The 22,536-nt window shown below is 37.5% G+C and overlaps 1 protein-coding gene and 1 pseudogene across 6 annotated transcripts in view; both read left to right on the forward strand.

The window, feature by feature from the left end:
• FUT8 (fucosyltransferase 8) overlaps positions 1-22,536 on the forward strand; it is a 491,667-nt gene that overhangs the window by 403,988 nt on the left and 65,143 nt on the right. The gene's annotated exons all lie outside the window — the stretch shown is intronic.
• LOC138156898 (negative elongation factor E pseudogene) lies at positions 3,721-5,662 on the forward strand (annotated as a pseudogene).

Consider the following 22,536-nt stretch of genomic DNA (forward strand, 5'->3'; position numbering starts at 1 on the left):
ATATGATGTAATTGACATTAAGTAGATAGCCTTAAATTGACCCCTTTGCTTCTATGGCTCCATTTGAAAAGTTGAAATAATTTTGTCTTGTCACAGAGTTTTCATAAAACTTAATTGCATAATGTATGTAAAGTGCTTTGAATTTCTCTGGGAAAGGTACTAGACTCTAGCAGGGGTGGGGAACCTACAACCTCGAGGCCACAGGTTCCCCAACCTTGTTTAGAGCAATACAAAGCATTTTCTTAAAGGGTGGTTTTTAATCAGTGCTTAGGGAGATTTAGAATCTATTCAGCAATTGGTTCTTTCCTTAAAGTTCTAATATTTTAAAACAAAGCCTTTTCTCTAAAGTCAGAACTAATCTTTAGTTCTAAGGGTACATCTCCTATAGATCAGGCCTACTGCTGTCATCACCTGGTGCTATCAGATTGAGTATCAAGGTTTTGAAGATGCTAAATCTATCAGCCAAGAGAAGCAGCTCTTCTTGGCTCCCTGTGGCTAACTTTTTCATTTTGTAGACTATGTCCAATTTCAAGCTTCTGTGAATGTGAAACTATGCAGTCAGGTTGGCACAGACACTGCTGTGTTTCACTACTCCTAGTAAAATCTTTTAGATGGTAACCAGTTGTTAGAAAAAATGAAGCATAATGGATAGATCAAAATCTATGATCTAATTTGATCTTATTTGAGTCACTAGTTTTCAGTTTTCTCTATGTTCTTATTCTACAGTTGGGAGTGGTTATGGTAGTAGATGGTTTAGAAATTTACATTGGCACAAGTTCATAGGGCTACCATCATCTCAGCCACCCCCTTCTTCCCTGTCATTTTGAAGATGAGAAAATGGAAGTCCCAGGCAGTAACATGACTTCTCTGAGGTCCCTGGGATAATTAGGGGCAGAACCATAGACTCCTACAGAAGTGGTCAGAACCCACAACTCTGGTTCCTGCCCCTTCCACTATCTCATGCTGCCTCACATGTAAACTCCTCTTTACAACAGGACAATATTAAATAAATATAAATTTAAATAAAGATATGAGAAGCAATATGGTCTAGTGGGAGTGTCAGAAGATACTAAGTTCCTGCTCTGGTAGTTATGTTACAAATGGAGACTTGCAGTGTTGAAAGGGGCCTCGGCAGGCCATCTAGTCCATTTTGTACTCTGGACAACTCACTCGCCTCCTTATGCCTCAGTTTTTCCGTCTTTAAAATGGAGATAATCTAATTAATTAGATTAAAAGGAAGATAATTTAGCATTATACTAAAATTGCCTCCTTTACAGTGTTGTTAGGGGAAAGCTCTATAAACTGCTATACAAATATGAGCTATTATTAAAATATTAAAAGCAGCCTATTTTGAAAACCATATGTAATGTGTAATTATTACTAAAAATTTCCATCCCCTTTCTCCTACTCTCTTTCTATTCCCTCCTAATAAGCCTATCTTATATTTAGTATTCACATGTTTGAACATTTTATTTAAAATCTGCATGATGCTTAACAGATATTTTAGTTAATCAGCCACAGAGGGAAAGTTGCCATTAGTGTATCTGCATCCATTCTCTCAGTCACTTACATTCATTTTCCAGGGTTGTAAAGGACCTATTTCATCAGTAAGTTACAGCCAATGGTGCAGAAGTAGTTTATAGTAAATTGTGCTCTCCTTAACACTGCAAGTACTCTTTGAAATCATACATTTATTTTCATGCTTCTGATTTGAACTGCCCTTGTTAGACACCTTTACTTAATTCAGATTAGTGATTTAAAAAAAAAAGTTTTTAGAGAACATCATAACTAAACATAATGCTAAGTAATTGTCACAATAGTTAAGGCATTTTTCTTTGAGTTGAAGTGATTTTTGTTTTTTAATAACTATAGCTACTTTTTTGCTATTTGTTATCTATATATGTACATTTTTGCTATTTATATAAATGTGTATTATCTATGCATATTTTATCTCTAAGTGTATGTTTTTATTAGTGTCTTTTCCAAATTAAGGAAAACAGAATGAATACTAATAACCACTTTGACATTAATCCTTTAGTTAGGTATAAAGTAACTTATTATTCTGACATGTGCAAAGAATCTTGGGATAATTCCCTTGGCATCACTGCCATGAATTATTATTGTTCCTACCCATTTGACATGATATACCTGCAGGTGGAATTTAGTGATTCCAGCTCAGATCTGTCACTCGTACATGTCTTGGGGTGCATAACTGATCATTTCAGTAACAACATCATACCTTGTTAGAGATTCAGTTCTCTATTTTTCCTTCACTATTTTACATCCTTTCTGGAACCATATTCTTAGAGTAAGCATTTTGGCTTAAGTGAAGCAAAATATGAAAGATCACACTTTCAATTAAAAACAACAAAAACCCTTTCAACACCTGAAAATGTCATGTCTGTTCCCAACAGGTGCATGTTCTAAAGGGGTTGACAAAACAATCTATTTATTTTGCTAAACAGAGCCAAGATGTTTCCCAAACTCAAGCTAACAGGTTATATTGGTCCTGATTCATCTACAAAGATTTGTTATAGTAATTTAGAATATTAATTTTGCCTGGGTATTTAAGAGTTTGATAAATGCCATTTTGAATTAGATTTCTCTTGAATTAAATATACTGTAACTTCCAAAATGGCTTGATAGTGAGAGGGAGGAAAAGCTCTATCAGTGAAGGATTCAGTGATTAATATACTCCAAGCTAGATTCTCCCTTAACTGAATCCCCTCATCTGTACTATTTTTCTTCTCTTGAAAAACAAACAGTTCAGCCACCTTAGTACTGCTAAACCTCTTTGACATTTCTGTGTTGTTTGTTTTTTTTTTTCCCCATCTCTGACTAGTCTTCTTTGATTGATATCCTACTTGGCTAGTAGCTACAACTGATTCACAACCTCCAGGGCTTCTCTTTTCAAATGGAATTGATGGTTATGTTAATTGTAATAGGAGAGGTTTATTGTTGTTTTTCAGTTGAGATGTATTTAATATAAATACCATGATTATATAGCCATCTGCTATATTTCCATAATCAGACTGCATCCTTGGACTCTATAACCCTCTCATGACCTAAAGAGATGGAAACTTGAATTTTCTTAAAATAGAAGCATTCATAGACAAAACTATTTATTTACACCTTAAAATATTTTCTTTTTCACTAGAGTAAATGGGTTTCTCCTTCCTTTGCCTTTACTGCCCCTTCAGGAACAGAAAAGGGATTTATAAAAATGTTTTATTGAGTAACCTAATGTAAATTGGTATTTAACATCAAAGATTCATCTCTGCTGGAGATGTCTCATTGAGAATTTTATATGGAAACATAAACTATATCTGTAAATAATACTACAAAAGATTCTGTCATCAGAGAAATGCATGACAGGAAAACAAAGATGCACAGTTACCTAGTAAATGCAAGGAATAATCATTGGACCACCCTGTGGTGTGTTTCTGTCCATGCAACATTATAAGATCTAGAACACTGGATAATCTGTTACATATTTATGCAAAAATGTGGAAGAGAATCACAGAAGGTAGGGAGACATAGATGTGTTGGAATCTGCCCTGTTGGAGGGAGTATTATCTTTGATGGACCCCTCTTGGAGAGATCCTTCAAAATGAATCCCTACTTTTTGTAGTCATTGAAAGAACTTAAGAGAAGCTTGAGGTTAAGTCTAAGGCAGTTGGTCTCAGGGTCCTTTTTGACCCTCCCTCTTACATAGTCCACTCCTTTTTAACACACTCACTCAGAGAGCAATAAGAATCAGCTGGGACTTGAAGGAAGCCAAGGACACTAGGAGGCAGAGATGAGGAGGGAGAGTCATGGAGGGTCCAGCAAATGAAAATGCCTGGATTCTGGAGATGAACTGCCAAGTGTGAGACACAGCAAGGAGGCCAGTATCATTGAATCCTAGCGTCCAGTAGGATGAGGAAGTGTTGGGAGAAGTTAGGTGTGAGAAGACTGGAAAGGCAGGAAGGGGTCTAGCTGCAAAACAAAAAGTGCTATATTTGGACCTGGAGGCAAAAGGAAGTCAATGGAGTTGATTGAATAGGGGAGGCAACATGGTCAAACTCAGCAAGTTATTGCAATAGTCCAGGCATAATTTGATGAAGGCCTGTATCAGCTTGGTAGCAGTGCCAGAGGAAAGAAGGGAACATATAAAAGAGATACTTTAAAGGTAAAAATGACAGGAGTTGGCAACTGATTAGGATATGGTGGTAAGAGTGAGGATGTTGAAAATGACATCCAGGTTGGAGCCCAAGTGACTGGAAAGAAGGTACTACTCTACATAATAATAGGGAAGTTAAGAAAAGGGGAGGACTTCCCCCTAAACGTCATTACCCTGTGCCCTTCTGGTCCTCCCGGGAAGGCAGAGGAAGCTGCAGCTGTGGATTCTGTGAAGGAGATAACATTTCCTTTTCAGTTGCATCTCTGAGGGCCAGGCCTGGCTCACAGCTGGGAGCTGACATGTTGGTGCTGCCCCCAGGACTGAGTGAGGAAGAAGAGGCATTGCAGAAGAAATTCAGCAAACTCAAGAAAAAGAAAAAAGCATTATTGGCTCTTAAGAAGCAGAGTAATAGTAGCACAGCCATCCAGGGGGGTGTCAAACACTCCCTATCAGAGCAACCTGTGGTGGACACAGCCACAGCAACAGAGCAGGCTAAACAAACAGCTAGTAAAATCAGGAGCCATCAGTTTAAAGCTGAGACCAAGAATTATGGCTTCAAGCAGTCACGAACTCTAGAGGGGAAATTGAAGGATCCAGAGAAGGGCCCAGCCCCTACTTTTCAACCATTTCAACGGAAGCATCTCAGCTGATGATGACTTGCAGGAGTCATCCACACGTCCCCAGAGGAAATCTCTATATGAGAGCTTTGTTTCATCCAATGATTGCCTTCGGGAACTAGGACCAGATGGGGAGGAATCAGAAGGTCCAGGGGGTGGTGATGGCCCTCCCCGAAGCTTTGACTGGGGCTATGAGGAACGAAGTGGTCCCCCTTCTTCAGCCTCCTCACCCCAAAGCCAAAGGCGAGATCAAAGCCATGAGAGAAATCAAGATTGGGATAGGGACAGAGAACGTGATCGAAACAGGGACCGTCGAGACCAGGATTGGGACCAAGACTGGGATCGGGACCAGGACCGAGACCGGGATCGAGAGGGCCCTTTCCGAAGATCTGATTCATTCCCTGAGTATCGAGGTCCACGTAAGGGGAACACACTGTATGTATCTGGAACAGATATGACACCCACCCTCCTTCGTGGAGCCTTCTCACCCTTTGGGAACATCATTGACCTTTCCATGGACCCACCCCAAAACTGTGCCTTTATCACCTATGAGAAGATGGAATCAGCAGATCAGGCAATAGCCGAGCTCAACGGAACCACGGTAGAATCTGTGTTAGCATTGCTCGCAAGCAGCCCATGCTAGATGCTGCCACTGGCAATTCTGTCTGGGGATCCCTTGCTGTACAGAGTAGCCCTAAGGACTGCCATTGGGACAAGAGGACGCAGATTGTCTACAATGATGATGTCTATAAAGAAAACCTTGTGGATGGGTTCTAGGCAGCTGGAAGAGTTGGGAAGGGAAATCCCTCCTCTCCCCTCACCCCCCTCCAGGTTCCAGTAAAAACCACTGAGGTAGATATTCAGTTAAAAAAAAAAAAAGAAATGGGGAGGAAATAGAAAAGGGGGGTATAATGAGTTTAGTTTGGGACATAGTAAGTTTACAATGTCTGTGAGAGATTCAGTTCAAGATATCCAGTACATAATTGGAGATGTGAAACTGGACGTGAGGACGGACTGAAAACAAATGTTTGTGTGGTGATGATAGTTTAATCCATGGAAACTGATGACATCATCAAGTGCAGTAGTATATAAGGTGAAGAGAATTGGGCCCAGGACAGAGCTTGGGGGACAGCCATGGCACAGATGAAGATCCAGCAAAGGAGATTGAACAGAAGAGGTCAGATTGGTAGGAGAGGAACCTAGGAGAGCAGTGTCATGAAAACAGGGAGAAGAGAGTATCAAGGAAAAGAAAGTGGCATAAGGTATTTGAGTGATATGAGAGAGGGAGGAGGGAGAAAGAAGGGGTTCATAGCAAATGGCCTTACTTTTTTCAGTGAAATATGAGGCAAACTGAGAAGTGGGGTGAGGGGGAGCTATGGGAGGTTGAAGAAGGAATGAAAAAGTTAGGAAGAGCAGCTTTTGTGAGTAGGAAAGTGAGTCAATTAAGGAGATATAAAAGGATCGCCTTGCTTTAGTGAAGGCCTAGTTGAGACCCATGGTTCTTTTCAGCTTTGCCCAACAGAATGAATAGGAGAAAAGTTATGCAGACACTGAGGCTTGGCAAAGCAATATCTTTGGTATAGGGGCAAGGGACTAAAAAGAAGAGGATGGTGTAGAGTTGAGCATGTGAAAGAACTGAGGGTGGAGGTCTTAGAAGTTACAGTGAAGATGAAAGACAAGCTTAAGGGTTGCAAGGCAGAAAGTGAAGAGGAATGAAAACAGATTATGATGAGACAAGGAAAATTCAGAGTTCATGAGCATGGAAGTGGTACATGTGTAGGTGATGGCAACACCAAGGGTATGATCATCTCTGTTTATAGCTAAGGTAAGGTGGGGAAGTTGGTAACAGGAGGTTACAAGCTTATATATGTACATGCTCTTTTCTGTTTGTACATCGATGTATATCAAAATGTCCGTGTTTGTTGATCTTTGTTCAGTTCATAAGTAAAAAGGACTTTTTAAAAATTCTTTCATGTTTATAAGCTATTCTTTATAGAAATAAAAGAAATGTATTGAGGGCTAAAAGAAAGAATATCGAGGGGCAAAAAAAGTCCTAAGGGGCTAAAGACTTTAGGGGATTTTAAACAATGAGAAAAAGAGGAGGAAGAGTTGTAGTAATAATATATGGACTGGGATGAAAAATCTTTGTATCAAATATCCCTGATAAGGGTTTAATATCCAAAATATATAGGGAATTAATACGACTCTAAGCAAGAGCTATTAGGGTAGGAAAAAACAATGGATGTTAATAAATAGTTCTCAAAAGAAGACATAACAAATAGCCATGTGAATTATGGTTCTGAATAACAAAAACAGAAAAGGAAGATGATGCCTGTGGTTTGTAAACTCCCACTCTTTGATACAGAGTTCTTATCTTTTTCTTTCTCCTTCATTACTTACTCACTTTTTATTGACTGAATTGCCCTGAATCTCTTAAGGATATTGGTGAATTTCAACCCTTTAGGCTTAGGCCAAAATAATTGGTGTCTTGCATTGATCCATCCTGTAGGTCAGCTTACACTGCTGTCCCATTTTACTACTACAGAAAGCTATTTGAATTATTTTGCCTCTGTGTATGGGTCTTCCTTTTATGTGAATGAAAAATTGACTTAGGGGTTCTAATTGTATGTCTACAGTAACAAGGTGTTGAGAGGTTTTTGGGTTTTTTTGTTGTTGGGTTTTTTTTTTCCAGAGGAAGGAGGGACTTGCCTTGATTTTGAATTTTCTATCAAAAATTATTGTCTGTTGACAAGTAGTTGATCATCTATTCTCTGCTTGAAGACTTGAACCAAGGGAGAATTCACCATTTCATTCTGGTTTTCATCAGCTTTCCATGTTTCCTGACATCACATTAAATTTGCTTCTTTACAATTTCATATCCTTTGCTCAGAGTTCTGCCCCTGGGGGCCAATCAAAACCCATCTAGTACCTCTTTCGGTAACAGCCCTTCAGATCCTTGGTGGCTGTCTTGTTCTTTCTCCCTGCTAAACATCCATAGCTCCTTCAGCTGATCTCTATGTGTTATGTACTCAAGATCTTTGACCATTCTTCATTACTTTTTCCTGGCACTCTAGCTTTTCTACTTCCTTTTCAACCTTTGGTACCCAGAACTGAATACAGTTCTCCATATAAGACCTGGGGGTATGAGGGCAGAGAATAAAATACCTCCCTATTCCTAGGAGCTATTCATATCAATGCAGCCTTAAATTCATTTGCTTTCTTTGCTGCTACATTGAACTTATAGTCCACTGAAATCCCCATACCTTTTTTTGAAATGACCACTATCTCAGTGTAGCTCCCTCACTTATACTCAAGAACTTGATTTTTTTTATACATTGGTGCAATATTTTACACTTAGCCCTACTGATTTTCATCACAGTCATTCAGCCCAGTTGCTCTAAGAGCCTGTCAGGATCCTTTTGGATGTTAGGTTAGCTCTATTTTTCAGTGCTGATTCGTCTGTAAATTTTATGGACATACATGCCTTTATAAGAGTCATTAATAAAAAATGTTAAAATAGTATAAGGCCTAGAATAAATCTTTTGGTCCTTTTTACATGCCTGATAACAGATGTGCTTTGTTTTCATGTTCCTTAGTAGCCTTTGTTTCTTTTAGGAAGGTGACTGAATACTATAAGGCAGTGGCTAAAATGATCAAGTGATTGAGGCAGGGGAATGTTAGGGATGGGAGGGGGGTGGAGAAGAAAATAGAGAATGACACAAAAATCAAAGAAATTTTTACTTGCTGAAAAACTTCAAGATAAAGAATTGAGTGAAACTAGATTTGCTTTAGTTCTAGAGCTTGGAGGCACATCCAGCCCACATTTTTACAGATGAAGCTGAGGCTGCAAGAAGTTAAGAAGAGACTTGCCCAAGGTCATACAAATAGGAAATTCCATGTAGTGTCTGAACACAGGCTCTTTGACTCTGTAGACAGCACTGTTTCCAGTGGACTGCACTGATACTAATATTTAATTTTATATGAGTTTTGTCATATGATTTTTTTCAAATGAACATTTTGCTAGGATGTATTCATTAGTGTGAAATGACTGTGTTGAGAAGTGTGACTGAACCTTGGATTGGAGCTTTCAGTGTAGTTTCCCCACCCCACCTTCTGGAGTTTAAAAGAGAAGAAACATTTAATCATAGAATTTCAGAACTGAAAGAGATCTTACTAATCTCTCATGTGAAACTCTAAACCCAGAGAGAGGTAAAGTGACTTGAGGAATATAGGTAAGGATAAAGATGCCCTAGATAACCTTTGTGTTGCTTTTTTGAAACCTGCTATAATACTGAATGAAACTTTTTTTCAGTCAAGTCTCTTCATGCCCTAAACCGTTTTCAGTATAGGTATACAAGGACTTTTCCTCATCTATAAAACTGAATTCTTGTGATATGTATTAAATCTCAGAATCATAATGTTTTAGAGCTTGAATGAACCCTAAATGTCTTGCTTGACTCCATTTTACAGATGAGGAGAAGGCATATCAGACCTATGGTACAATTATGTCTATGGAGCCCAGGTTTCCTACCTCCTAACGTCAATTACTTCATCTGAACACTTAGAGATCAGGATATAAGCAACCTATATTTCTAACCAGGGCATGACACCAAGGGACTTTAATATATGGTTATAAAGTTATCCCTTTCAAGTGGATCCAAGTATCTGTGCTCAAGGTTTTAACTGTTAGAGTAGAGGCTTTTTAAGTCATTTCTGGAAGGCTTATTTTCTATAGGGATGTGATAGTAAATATTTGACAGCCAGCTGGGGGTTGGCAAGGGTTACGGAATTTGTGTGAGAGGGAGGCAGAAAATGTATCTGTGGCACACTTTTAAGTTTACTCTGCATTATAATAATTTTCTTTAAATGGACAAAACAGTAAGTCAGATTTTGATTTGTGGAATTTGCTGATTTCCAAGGTGTAAATACCCATGCTGAAAATGAACAATTGTAGCAAGCCCCTGTTTATCTTCAAAAGCAATCATATCAGTAAAGAAGTGAAGGAGTACTTTCTATTTAACTTTTTGGATAGGGTCACTCAGCTATTAGTTGCCAGTTTAATATCAAGTGAAAAAAATTATGGCTTTGTTTTAATAGTATAATGTTAATATAATAAAATTATTATTTCTTTAAAGAATCTCAAAATCTTTTCATACCTGTTACCTCAGCAACCCTGTGAAGGCTGTAAATTAGGGTGTCTATGTTCTCTAAAGCTTCTTTTAAAGAAATAAAAACTTCATCCAAAGCATTCACTTTGGAACAGAATTTCTTTTTTCCCTCCAACAGAATTTCTTTTTTCTTCTTTTTTTAAGCAATTGGGGTTAAGTAACTTGTTCAAGGTTACACGACCAGTTATTTCTGGGTGTGGTGCTAAGTGTCTGAGTCCAGATTCGATCCCCAGGTCATCCCGACACTGGAGCCGGTGCTCTTACTCGCTGAGCCACCTGGTTGCCCCAATGAATGACTTTTTTTTTTCTTTTTGGAGGGCAGTTGGGGTTAAGTGACTTGCCCACGGTCACATGGCTAGTTTTTGTGTTAAGTGTCTGAGGCCAGATTTGAACTCAGGTCCTCCTGACTCTAGGGCCAGTGCTCTACTCACTGCGCCACCTAGCCACCCCCCAACAGAATTTCTTAAATGAAGGTCCCATGAACTTGTATTTTTTAATGTTTTGATTATTATATTTCAGTGTTAATTGATTTTCTTTGTAATCCCATGTATTTTATTTTATGCATTTAAAAATATTATTCCAAGTTGGGGTCTAAAGACTTCACAAGACTGTCAAAGAGGTACATGAGAAGGAAGGGTGATAACCCATCTTTTTTTCTTTCCTTCTTTGCATACATACAAGTTTATTTCAGTTTTTATATTAGTATTTTATAATGTGTTGATTGCTGTACCTGGATTTGAATTTCACTTCTAATACTCAGTTGTCTGCTCTAATTTTATTAATTTAAGTGTTCCCTATGGCAGTGATCATCATATCTGCCCATCTTGTGTAACTCTTTCCTATTTTCTTCCATAAGCATTCCACATGGGATCTACCCAATGTTGGGACGGCCTTCTTTACTTTTTCCTGATATTGCAAGAATACCTTAGATGTTCACTTTAATTAAAGAAGGGGTGTGTGTGTGTGTATGTGTGTGCACGCGCACGCGCACAGTGTGTGTGAATAAATATTATTAAATGAATGAATGGGGGAGGGGGGGCTACGTGGCGCAGTGAATAGAGCATGGACCCTGGAGTCAGGAGGACCTGAGTTCAAATCTAGCCTCAGACACTTAACACAAAAACTAGCTGTGTTGACCTTGGGTAAATCACTTACCCCCAATTGCCCCACCTTCCCCCCTCCAAAAAAGCAAAAAAAAACAAAAACAAAATGAATGAATGAATCCATATCTTCAGGGCCTACTAGGCTAACCTGTCAAATTAGAAATTTGACCTTTCAGCATAAAAGGAAGTTTACTTCCTAAAAATCTTTTTTTTAAATGTGCTATTCATTTTATTTGGACAGATAACAGTTTTACCTTCATAAAATGTCCAGCTGTTAAACTGTATAATGTTTAACCAGTTTGGGTCTTTATACAGTTTTTAGAATTTGCCTTTGTGAGTAATAAGCATAAAAATATAGGTTAGCACTAACTGAATCTTTATAGCAATATTTTCTGGCTTTTTGGTTGATTAAGCTTTGGCAGAATGAGTTCAGTAATGAAGCACAGAAAATAGCAGTATATAGTTACAGTAAAAGTCAATGTATAATGAAAAACATGGTTTAGAAATTCTCTTAGGTATGTATAAAACTTACCCAAGGTTATGTAACAACAACAACTAATATTTATATAGCAATTTAAGTTTTGCAGAATGATTTATAAATATTATCTCATTTTATGCTTACAACAACCTTGGAAAGTAGGGGCTATTATTGTTCCCATATTACAGATGAGAAAACTGAAGACAGAGGTTGTAACTTGCCAAGGGTCACACAGTAAGTGTGTGAAGCAAGATTTAAATTCAAGTCTTCCTGATTCCAGATCCAGTGCTCAGTTAAGTGCCACTTAACTGCCCCTTAGTGTCAGAAATGGGCCCTAAATGCCCATCAAATAAGATATATCTAAAACTATTTGTAAGAAGTTATGCAGATGTAATCCATCATAATCACCATTATCATGCTTTGGTTCTTGTTCAATCCATACTGCCTTGATAGCTCGCTTAGAAAATACAGGTTTTACAAATATAGGTTTAGATTATTTCATGGCACAAATATGTTCCTACAAAGTTCTAAGTTGGTTTTTTAAAAATCAAGTTATATTTTACGTGGTCATAGGGAGTTGGCTATTAAAAGGATTTCTTCCCTGAATCCCCCTCATAATTTTTTTCATTATGGAAACTACTGTTTTATAATATGAATCAGTCACCTCTTTATTCATTTCTTTTTCAGATTTGGATTTTTTCTCTCAAGTTTTATTTGTTTGTTTGGTTGGTTTTTTCCCCTTGGCATGCTTATGTTGATCTTTGAGCTATATTGTTATATTTGGCTTTCAAATTCAAGCATCAGTGCATAAAAGGAAGAGTAAGATATTTCAGCAACTTTTTGGTAATGAATCCTTATTTGTTGAAAATTCAGTAGTATTGAAGATTATATTCAAGTTCACAATGCTTTTGCAGGGCAGTAGGGGGTATGTGACTCAGGGCAAGTTACTTAAATCTCATTTGCTTCAGTTTCCTCATCTGTAAAAATGAGCTGGAGAAAGAAATGGCAAACCTCTTCACTATCCTTACCAAGAAAACCCTAAATGGGATCAAGGAAGAGTTGGACATGGCTAACTCACTTAAAAAAAAGAAAAGAATGATTTTTGCAAATAATATAATCATATCATTAATGTTGCTAAGTTAAATTCAGTTCACCAAATGTTTAAGCACTTACCATGTACAGTGAAATACCCTATGCACTTGAGTTACAAATATATAATAATACATAACTCTTGGCCTTGTTTCTACAAGAATATGACATATAAATAACTTATGTACATATATACATACACACATATGGGGAAAGAAAGTGACTGTAAGGACATAGCTCTTAACAGTATGATAGATGAGATTCAAGGAAGAGGAAATCAGCAATTCTTGACTGAGGCAAAGAAAAAAAATGAGCAAGGGTCACTTTGCCTGGTTGATTTGTTCAGTCTCAAGCTCCATTTTGGTGATCAGAACTCATGAGTTCCACATCAAGACACCTTTCTGGAAGCATACTCCTCAATTTCCAGTGGGCTGGTAGCAAGCAGAGTACCCTGTACATGCTCTGAAGATGAAGCTTCTTTACTCTCAGAAACCTTTCATTCTACTTGGAAAAAACCACCATAGAGTTTGTACTGATATGATCTGTACTGGCTGGAACCAGTTGAGAGGGTGAACTCTTAGTCCTCCCAGGAGTGATTTGCTATCCAGGAATTTAGAAGTCATGACCTATAAGACTTACAATGGAGGTCTCACCTTCAGCAGACTAGGTACCTTTCAATTAGATACTAAGTAAATATTTTTCTGTTTAGTGTAAGTTAAAGCAATGGGGCTATTAACAATTGAATTGTGTAAGATTCTCCCAATCTCAGTCTTTAGGATGAATTCAACAGACATTTTTTGACAGTACTGCATAAGGTATCTCCAGGGCAACAGGGACCCAGCAGTCCCATCCTGTGCTATGGCCCTACCTACTTAAACTCCATATATGCTGTGTTACCAAGAAGAAATTGACTCCAGACCTCATTTTCCTTATCTGTAAAGGAGGGTTCTTTAACCTCCGTTTTTGTGTCATGGCTCCATTTAACAGTCAAATGAACTGCTTCTTAAAAGAATGCTTTTTAAATAATTGAAGAAAATGCTAAGTTTCAGTTAGAGGTGGCAACAAAGGCAAAATGTGAAAAAAGGAGCCGCTGTCCTGGTTACCTGAACGCCATAATTTTCTCCAGTTGTACCCCCAGAAAGACATGGTTTTCGAAGTCAGCAGAACAAGTAATGAAGAAAACGAAGAAGAGAGTGGGAAACTAAATAAATTGCAGACTTTGCCTGAGAAAACCAGAAATGAGGAAGAAAAAAATATAGCAAAGAGAAAGTTTAAATCAAAAAAAGAAAAGGAAAAGATCTTATCTACTTCCTCTGAAGAAGACACTTCAAAGCAAAAGGAGCAGAAATCCCAAGGGAATGAAAAGGGAGAAAAAAATTAAAACAGAAAAGGAAAACATAAAAAGGAAAAATAGAAGCAAAATAAAGGGAAAACATTTTTATCTTATCATTCTGATTATTCCAGTAGTGACTGAAACCTCTGCAGCCCATACTAATGACAGTGTATATTTAAAAGGTTTGAACTTGCTTTAGTAATTATGCATTAAACTCACACCTTCCAGGCAAAGATTCCAACACTGTTCTTAATGTGCCCAGGTTGTGACTATAAAGTAATGAAAAGGATCATCATAAAACTTGTGGGTCAGTTGATTATTTATATTTGTATCTGATTCATTTTGCTTGATTTTTTTTCCCTTTAACTTGCTTTAAAAGTTAATTGTAGTTTTCAGAAGAAATCAAAACTATCAGTAGTCTCATAAAAAAACTCTATGTCACTATTGATTAGTGGCATTTTATTAGATATTAAAACAACTCCAAGGTACCATCTCACACCTATCAGATGGACTAACCTGACAGAAAAAGAAAATGACAAATGTTGGAGGTAATATGAAAAACCAGGGACACTAATGCATTGTTGGTGAATTCTAGAGAACAGTTTGGAACTAGGCCCAGAGATCTATAAAATTGTGCATACCCTTTGGCCCAGCATTACCACTACTAGGTCTGTATCCCCATGATATTTTTTTAAAAAAGGAAAGGTACCAATATGTACAAAAATATTTATAATAGCTCTTTTTGGGGTGGCAAAGAATTGAAAATTGGAAGTCTACTGGGGAGTGGCTAAATAATGTGTAGTATGTGATTGTGATAAAATACTATTGTGTTATAAGAAATAATGAACAGGATGGTTTCAGAAAAGCCTGGGAAGACCTATATGAACTATGCAAAGTAAAATGAGCAGAACCAGAACAACATTGTATACAGTAACAGTAATATTGTAACAATGATCAGATGTGAGAGACTTAGCATTTCTAGTCAATACAGTTATCCAAGGTAATTCCAAAGGACCCATTATGAAAAATGCTATTCATCTCCAGAGAGAGATCTGATGAACTTTTTTTTTTTGCAACATAGCTAATATGTTTTTTGTATGACTTCACATGTATAATTGACATATTGCTTTCCTCCTCAATGGGTGGGGGGGAGGGGCAGGAGGGAGATAGAATTCGTCTTCCATCCTGTAGTTGCTCTTCTCTCAAATCTAGCTTCTACACAACTGTCAAAATAATCTTTCTGAAGCACAAATCTGACTATATCACTTTACTGGTCAAAACTTTCAATAGCTCTCTAGTGCCTGTAAGATACTTATTCATCAAGGAAGAGATAGAAGGAGCTCATGCTGAGGGAAGGAGGATATGGATGATGATTCATCAGATTCATCAGAGAAGAATAAATTAGACAGGTTATAGGAAACCCAGGTGAGAGTAATGTTGTGGAAACCAAAGGACAAAAGAGTATTCAGGATTTTGAGAGTGTGTTAACAGAGGTTAGAAACAAAGAAAGAGGCCCAGGAGAATGAAGACTGAGAAAAGGCAACCAGAAGACTGGACAAATATTTGGAAGGACAGCTTCGTTACATTGGTTTGGTCAGATCCAGAATTCCAGGGGTTGAGATGTACATGGAAACAGAGTAGATGCCTTTTTCTAGGAGGTTATTGATGAAAGGGAAGAGAGATGAAGTCAGATGAAGGTTTTATTAAGACATAAGCATGTTTTTAGGAAGTGAAAAAGGGGTCAGTAGCTTGGGAGGGATTGCTGAAAAGAAGAATGAGGAAGAGGCTGGGGGACAGAAAGAGCATGGTACAGAGTAGAAGTGGTGATGAAATTTACCATGTATTTCCTTGATTTTCTCAGTAAAGTAAGATACAAGGTCATCTGCTGAGTGAGAGATGATTGGAAAAGTACCCTTGAAAGAGGAAAAAGGGTTAAAAATAACTGCTTCATGGAATATGATAGAGCCACACACAGAAGTTAAGGATACTAATAGAGATGAAATTAAAGAATTTGATTTTGATGTAAAAGAATCTGAAAAATATAATAAATGACAAATTGAATCCTCAATATAGTTTTCTCCAAAAACAGTATATGTTTAAAATGTGGAAGCACAAGTAATGAAGCAAAGCATTGGTTGTGTTACAAAAATAATTACATTTCATTTGGGTATAAATCATGTTTTAAGGAGTAAAAACTACAGGTCAGGTACTTCTTACACTAACAGTATTATCAGGAGCCTTGAAAAGTGAATATCATGCCAGGGCCTCATGTAATCTCTAAAAATGTGTATCTATAGATCATTGGAGCCCAGCACATGATCTCTTTGCAGTCTTAGTGCCTATTACATGTACTGGGGAAGATAGAGACAAAAGTGATAAAGTATCTAACTTCAGGAATTTTGCATTCATTCTGTCAGGGGAGGCAGCATGTACATTATAACCATATATCAGATATGTACGAAATGAATACAAGGTAATTTAGGGAGAGAAGCATTAGCAACTGGTAGAATCAGGAAAGACCTCTTGTAAAAGGTGGCATTTGAGGTGAGTTTTAAAGGAAACCGGGGATTACAAAAAGTCAAGATGAGAAAGGAGAGCCTTCTAGGCATGGGAAATAGCCAGTGTGAAGACCAAAAGAGAGATTGAATGTTCTGTGTACAGAATAGCAAATACTCAGTGTGGCTGGATTGCAGAGTGTTTAGAGGGAAGTCATATATAAGAAAACCAGAAAAGTAGGAAGGAGTCAGGTTGTGAAGAGCTTTATATGCCAGGCAGTGGAGTTTGTATTTGATCTAGAAGATAATAATGAGTCACTGGAGTTTATTGAGTGAGAGGATATATTCTAGAAAGGAGGACAGACTTGAGCCAAGGTGATCCAAATAAGGGGCTGTGAAAACAGTCCAGTCAAGAGTTGATGAGGAATCTGAACGATAATGGCTGTGTGATTGGAGAGAATAGGATACATGTATATAGGAGATACTGTAGAGGTAGAAACAGGGCAACTTATTGGATGTGTGGGGTAACCGTGAAAAACGGGATGATACTGGGCTTGCAGACATGAATATCTTGAAGCATGATGGTGCCCTCAATAGTAACAAGGAAGTTTGGAAGCAGTATCACAGAGGAGATCATGGGTTTTGTTTTTGACATACCAAGTTTGAGATGCTTATGGGATGTCCTCTTCAAAATGTTCTGTAGGTACTTTGTGATATAGGATGAACTTAGCGGGGGAACTAGAACTGGATATATAGATCTTGGGGTCATCTACACAGAAATGATTATTGTGCTTATGAGAGCTGATGAGGTCATTAAGTGAAATAGTATAAAGAAAAAAGGGAGTAGGACAGAGCTTTGGAAGACACCCATGATTAGTGGACATGACATGAATAAGGAACAAGCAGAGTACACTGAGAATGAGTGATTAGACAGAGGGAGAACTAGGGGACAGCAGGGTTATGAAAAGCCAGAGACAAGAGAAGAGAGAAGAGGAAAGTGGTCAACAGTGTCAGCTACTGCAGAGAAGTTAATGATCCTTGTCTACAATGACAAGGATCGAGAAGTCATTAGACTTGACCTTTAAGAGATCACTGGTAATTTTGGAGAAACCTGTGTCAGTTGAGTGGTGAGATCAAAACCAAATTATAGATAGTTTAGAAGAGTGAAAGAAGGGGAGGCACCAAGTATAGATGACTCATTTAAGGAGTTTGGAAAGGGAGGATAAATATACATACACACATATATGGTATGTATGTACATGTGTGTGTATACACACATATGTACTTGAATTTACATACACACATAATCAATAGTGAGCATGGTAGGACCTGGTGAGGGTTTTTTAAGGATGGAGGAGACTTAGGCATGTTTGTAGGAAGCAGGGAAGGAATAGGTAAATAGGAAGAGATTTCAGATTAGAGTAAAGGGGCTAATAGGAGCAGTCTTTTGGAAAAGATGAAGGGAAATGGAGTCAAGGATGCATGTATTTAGAGAAATTGGCTTTGGTAAGAAGGGCCATCTTCACTGAAGACTAGAGGAAAGGAGGATATAATATGATCTGTGATGAAAGGATTGTGAGAAAAGGAGTGGAGAAGAGGGAGCTTGTGGTTTTTCCATTACCTTGGAAATGCTGCTAGAATTAGTGCTTAGTGTTTAGAACATTGTGACAATTCTTTTTTAAGTTCCAGTATACATGAGTGGGGAAAGGTTTATCTGAAGAAGTAAAGAATACATTTCTTTTTGACACTGATGTTGAAATTGAATGCATATGCTTACAGATCTGAATATAAATATGTGAGGGTTCCCAACTAAGACCCTGTTTTCCTAGTTCTTGTCTATTGATTCATTAGAGTTGACATGAGATTGTATGTTGATTTCTAAAATAGTTTTTTCTTCTCCTGTTCATGATCTGAGGAATGAGAGGGTCAGGGTTCCATAATCTGACCCAGGTTTGCCTCCAGAAACTAAGAAAGGGCTCTAAGCGTTTCAAGGATACATTCAGTTGTTAATGACTTGTTGAAAGAATCAATACTTCCCAGGTTTTTTGGTGTGCTCTGTGTCAAGGACCTTCACTGATTTGTGGGACTTTTCCACTGTACACTTCCCTTACTGGCACACAGAGAACAGAACTCAAATACTTACTGAGGGAATGACTCTCAATTTACTAGGCTTCTCAAAGCTGTACTGCTGTGCCACAGCTTGCTCTCATCTGTCTCTCTTCCTCTCTTTGTCACTACTTTAAATTTTGCAGTGTGAGAACGAACTTAAGAAAGACCAGTTCAAGAGCCTGAGCTAATTGGCAGTCTCAGTGAAGGAAAGTCAGTGATGTTCTCATCAGATCAGGTGACTTCATGTCCCAAGGATCAGTACTGCTTTCCTGATTGTGACAAAGCAGATTAGCATTTCATTAATAGGTCAACAATTATTTATTAAGCTTCTGCTATGTAAGATTCAAGCAACTTGTGAAAATGGAGATAGCAAAATTTCCTGATTGATTGGATAGTTACTATTGGGTGAAGCATTAAGATTAATACTGAAATCTTGAACCTGAGAAATTGGAAAAAAAAAATGATATTTTTGACCGAATTAGGGAAGCTTGGAAGAGGGGAGGTTTTAGAGTTTAGTTGAGTTTAAAATGTTTCTGGGACATCCAGTTAGAAATGTCCAATAGTCAATTAGTGATATAGAACTGGAAAGGAAACTGACTAGAGCTAGATATGTATATCAAGGAGTCATCTGTATAGAGATGATAGTTAAAACTCATAGGAGCTGGTGAGGTGGGTGAGAGAGAGAGAGTGTGTGCATGTGCGTGTGAGAGAGTGAGAGAATGAAAGAATGAATGAATGAATGAATGAATGACAACAGAGGGAGAAGAGAGCCCAAGACATAACCTTAGAAGACTCCTAGAGTTAAGGGACATAATGTGGATAATGAGCTAGCAAAGAAGACTGAGAAAGAAGAGCTTGACAGATAGGAAGAACACCAGAAGAATCACAAAAACCCAGAGAGGAAAGAAAGTCTGAGGGTTATGTTTACTGATAAAATGTATTCCAGGAGAAAAGTGGAAACAAAAGCACAGTGTGAAATGGAGTTGATAGGTTGAGAAAGATTAAGATTGAGAAACCACCATCAGATTAGGCCATTAAGAGAGAACTTTGGAGAGAGCAGATTCAGTTGAGTGATGAGGCCTGAAAGCCAGATTACTAAAAGTTGAAGAGTGAGAGGAGAATATTGAAAATAATATTGCTCTAGCAGCGTATTTTGGAGGGAAGAGAATCCTGATATCAGTGGGACAGCCTAATAACATTAGTCTGAAAGAAGGAGGGCACCAAGGCTCATAAGAAAGAAAGCTCCTACAGCTCCTTTTTTTATATATTGCTGTTTTACCTTAAACCAAAATCTAGTAGTTTGCTTTAGTGATTAGCTGCCTGTTAATGCTTATTGCCTCTACCAGATCTTGGAAAATACAGGGAAAGGGTATTATGACTGTATTTCTAGGTCACTTTGAGTAGGAAAAGCCCTGGTTTCCAGATCATTCAGTACCAAATAATAGCTTATTGAACTGTGATGACAGTGATCTGCTTTCTCTACACAGTAGAGTGACCATAGGCTAAGCACCAAGCCTTCCCATGCCAATGGAACTCAAAAAATGCGTGCAGTTTTATAGCCCTTTGGGAGTAGTTTGAAATTGGTCTCCAGAATGGTTCACAATTCCACCAAAAGTGCATTAGTGTCCCAATTTTCTCACATCCCTTCCAGCATTTATCATTTTCCCTTTCTCTCATATTAGCCAATCTGATAGGTAACTCAGAGTTGTTTTAAATTGTATTTATCTAATTGGTAGTGATTCAGAGCATTTTTATAGGATTTTTTTCATAAAGCTTTGATTTCTTTGTGTGAAAATTTTCTGTTCATATCCTTTGACCATTCGTCACTTGGGGGATGACTTGTATTCTTATAAATTTGACTCAGTTCTCTATATATTTGAGAAATGAGACCTTTATCAGAGACATTTGATGTAAAAACAAATTTTTCCTGATTTTCTGCTTTCTTTCTAATCTTGGTTGCATTGGTTTTGTTTGTGCAAAACCAGTAATTTAATATAATCAAAAGAATCCATTCAGACATGTTTTTTAATGGAGTTGTACATTCCCATTGACTTCAGTGTTTGTTTCCTCTTATGTTCACTATTCATTTTATTATTATGTTCATATTATTATGAATATTGAATATTATTATATTCAAGAATTTTTCAAGCTCCCTGTCCTGTAGTTTATAAGACTTCATTAAATTCCTTCCCTTTTCTGAAGAAAAATATTCTGACAATATTTGCCCTTCCCCAGCTCTTGAGCACCTCTCTCATTTTCTCAAAACTTTTAAGAAATTCCTAAGAGTAATTCAGTAATTACATTTCCAATAATGACATCTCTAATTATTTCAATAACTCGGATTACAATTTGCCTAGACCTGGTGACTTTAAGTCATCACTCTTATAAATCTTCATGTATTTTCAATTTCAGGTGCTGGTTAGTCATTTTTTCCCTGCCATTTTTAAGCTAACAGCTATTTTTCTTGGCAGAAGAAGGTAGAAGGGAATAAGAACTGCACTGGTTCACCTCTCTCCAAAATCAGTTATCGTTGTCCTACACACTCTAGGTAGTGATCCTCTTCTCTTTTCCCCTTAGCATTCCTTACCAGACTTGACGTTTTTTTAGTTTCAGCAACACAAATGCTAATTTTATAAAACTCTGCCATAATTTGTTTTCATCCTCTGTTATGTCCTTATCTTGATTCCATTTTCTTCACATAGTTTTAAAACCTAAGTTGATCAGTAAACTTTCTGTGCCTTTTATGCAAGTCTCTTTTTCATATTTTTTGTTTTTTTACAGTATGATTATTTCCCAACATGTCCTTCCCAACATTGAACTTTCCCTCATGATAAAGATAAGCAATTAAGTAAAAATTATGGTTATGATAATCATGTCTAATAACATATGACATTCTATTTTATAGTCTTCTACCTGACTATGAAGAGCATAAGAGATATGTTTCATAGGGTTTTTTTTCCAGGCTTAAGATTAGTTGATCTGAGTTCAGCTGCCTTTTGGTGTTGTTTCCTTTTATATTATTGTAATTTTTGTATATATTATTCTCTGGTTTTGTTTACTTAACTCTTTCACTTAATATGCATCTTCCCATATTTCTCTGAGTTCCTTAAAGTCATCATTTCTCAAGTCAACAACAAGCAAGTCAGTAAATAAAATTACTAAGTACTTATGTGCCAGGAACTGTAAAGCAATGGGAATGTAAATGCAAGCAAAAAGAAATATAACTCCGGCCATCAAGGAGCTGACATTCCAAAGGGAGAAGACAGCACATTACAAGGAAGCTGAAAAGCAGAGGGATGGGAAGTGAGGGGCACCTGCCTGGGAAGCATGGTGGTGAATTCTGGGAAATGAAGGATGACTGGTCTGGATCCTTCTTCAAAATGAATTCAAGGAGGAACTCATGAATTACAGAAGGGGACCACGAGGTACAAGGAGAAGGAAGGAAAAGAAAAGATGGCAAAATCTGAAGAGACTCACAGTCATGAATCATATTTTCACCCATTTCCAATCAATGGGCACCTATTTTATAGTTTTTTACTACTATAAAAAGTATCATATTGGTCTCTTTTTTTCTCCTTGTCAAACTCATTTTTCATATCTTCAGAATTTCGTTCTTGAGGGCTTCTCATTTCTCCAAGACCAACCAACTTTGTAAAGTTTTAGACTGTGTTATGTATGTTGTGGTAGATAGGGCACTAGACTTGGAGTCAGTAAGACCTGGTCAAAGCATGGTGATGCTTAGTAATTGTATGACCTTGGGCAAGCATTAAACCTCTCTGTGCCATTCATCTTTAAAATGATGGACTTTATAGATGATCTCTAATATCTCAACCAGCCATAAATCTTTGATCCTATGCCCTTTATTTTTCAAAACTTTTTCAGATCTACTCTCACAAAATCTAGAGTACTTATCAGATTATGAACAGCTTTCTTTTCCCTTTCTATCACAGTTTCCAAGATGGAGTGATAGTTCCTCACCAAC

Source organism: Petaurus breviceps, unplaced genomic scaffold (genome assembly GCF_028583685.1).
Source record: "Petaurus breviceps papuanus isolate PSGF00001 unplaced genomic scaffold, PetGlider_PUasm1.0 164, whole genome shotgun sequence".
Taxonomy (NCBI): domain Eukaryota; kingdom Metazoa; phylum Chordata; class Mammalia; order Diprotodontia; family Petauridae; genus Petaurus; species Petaurus breviceps.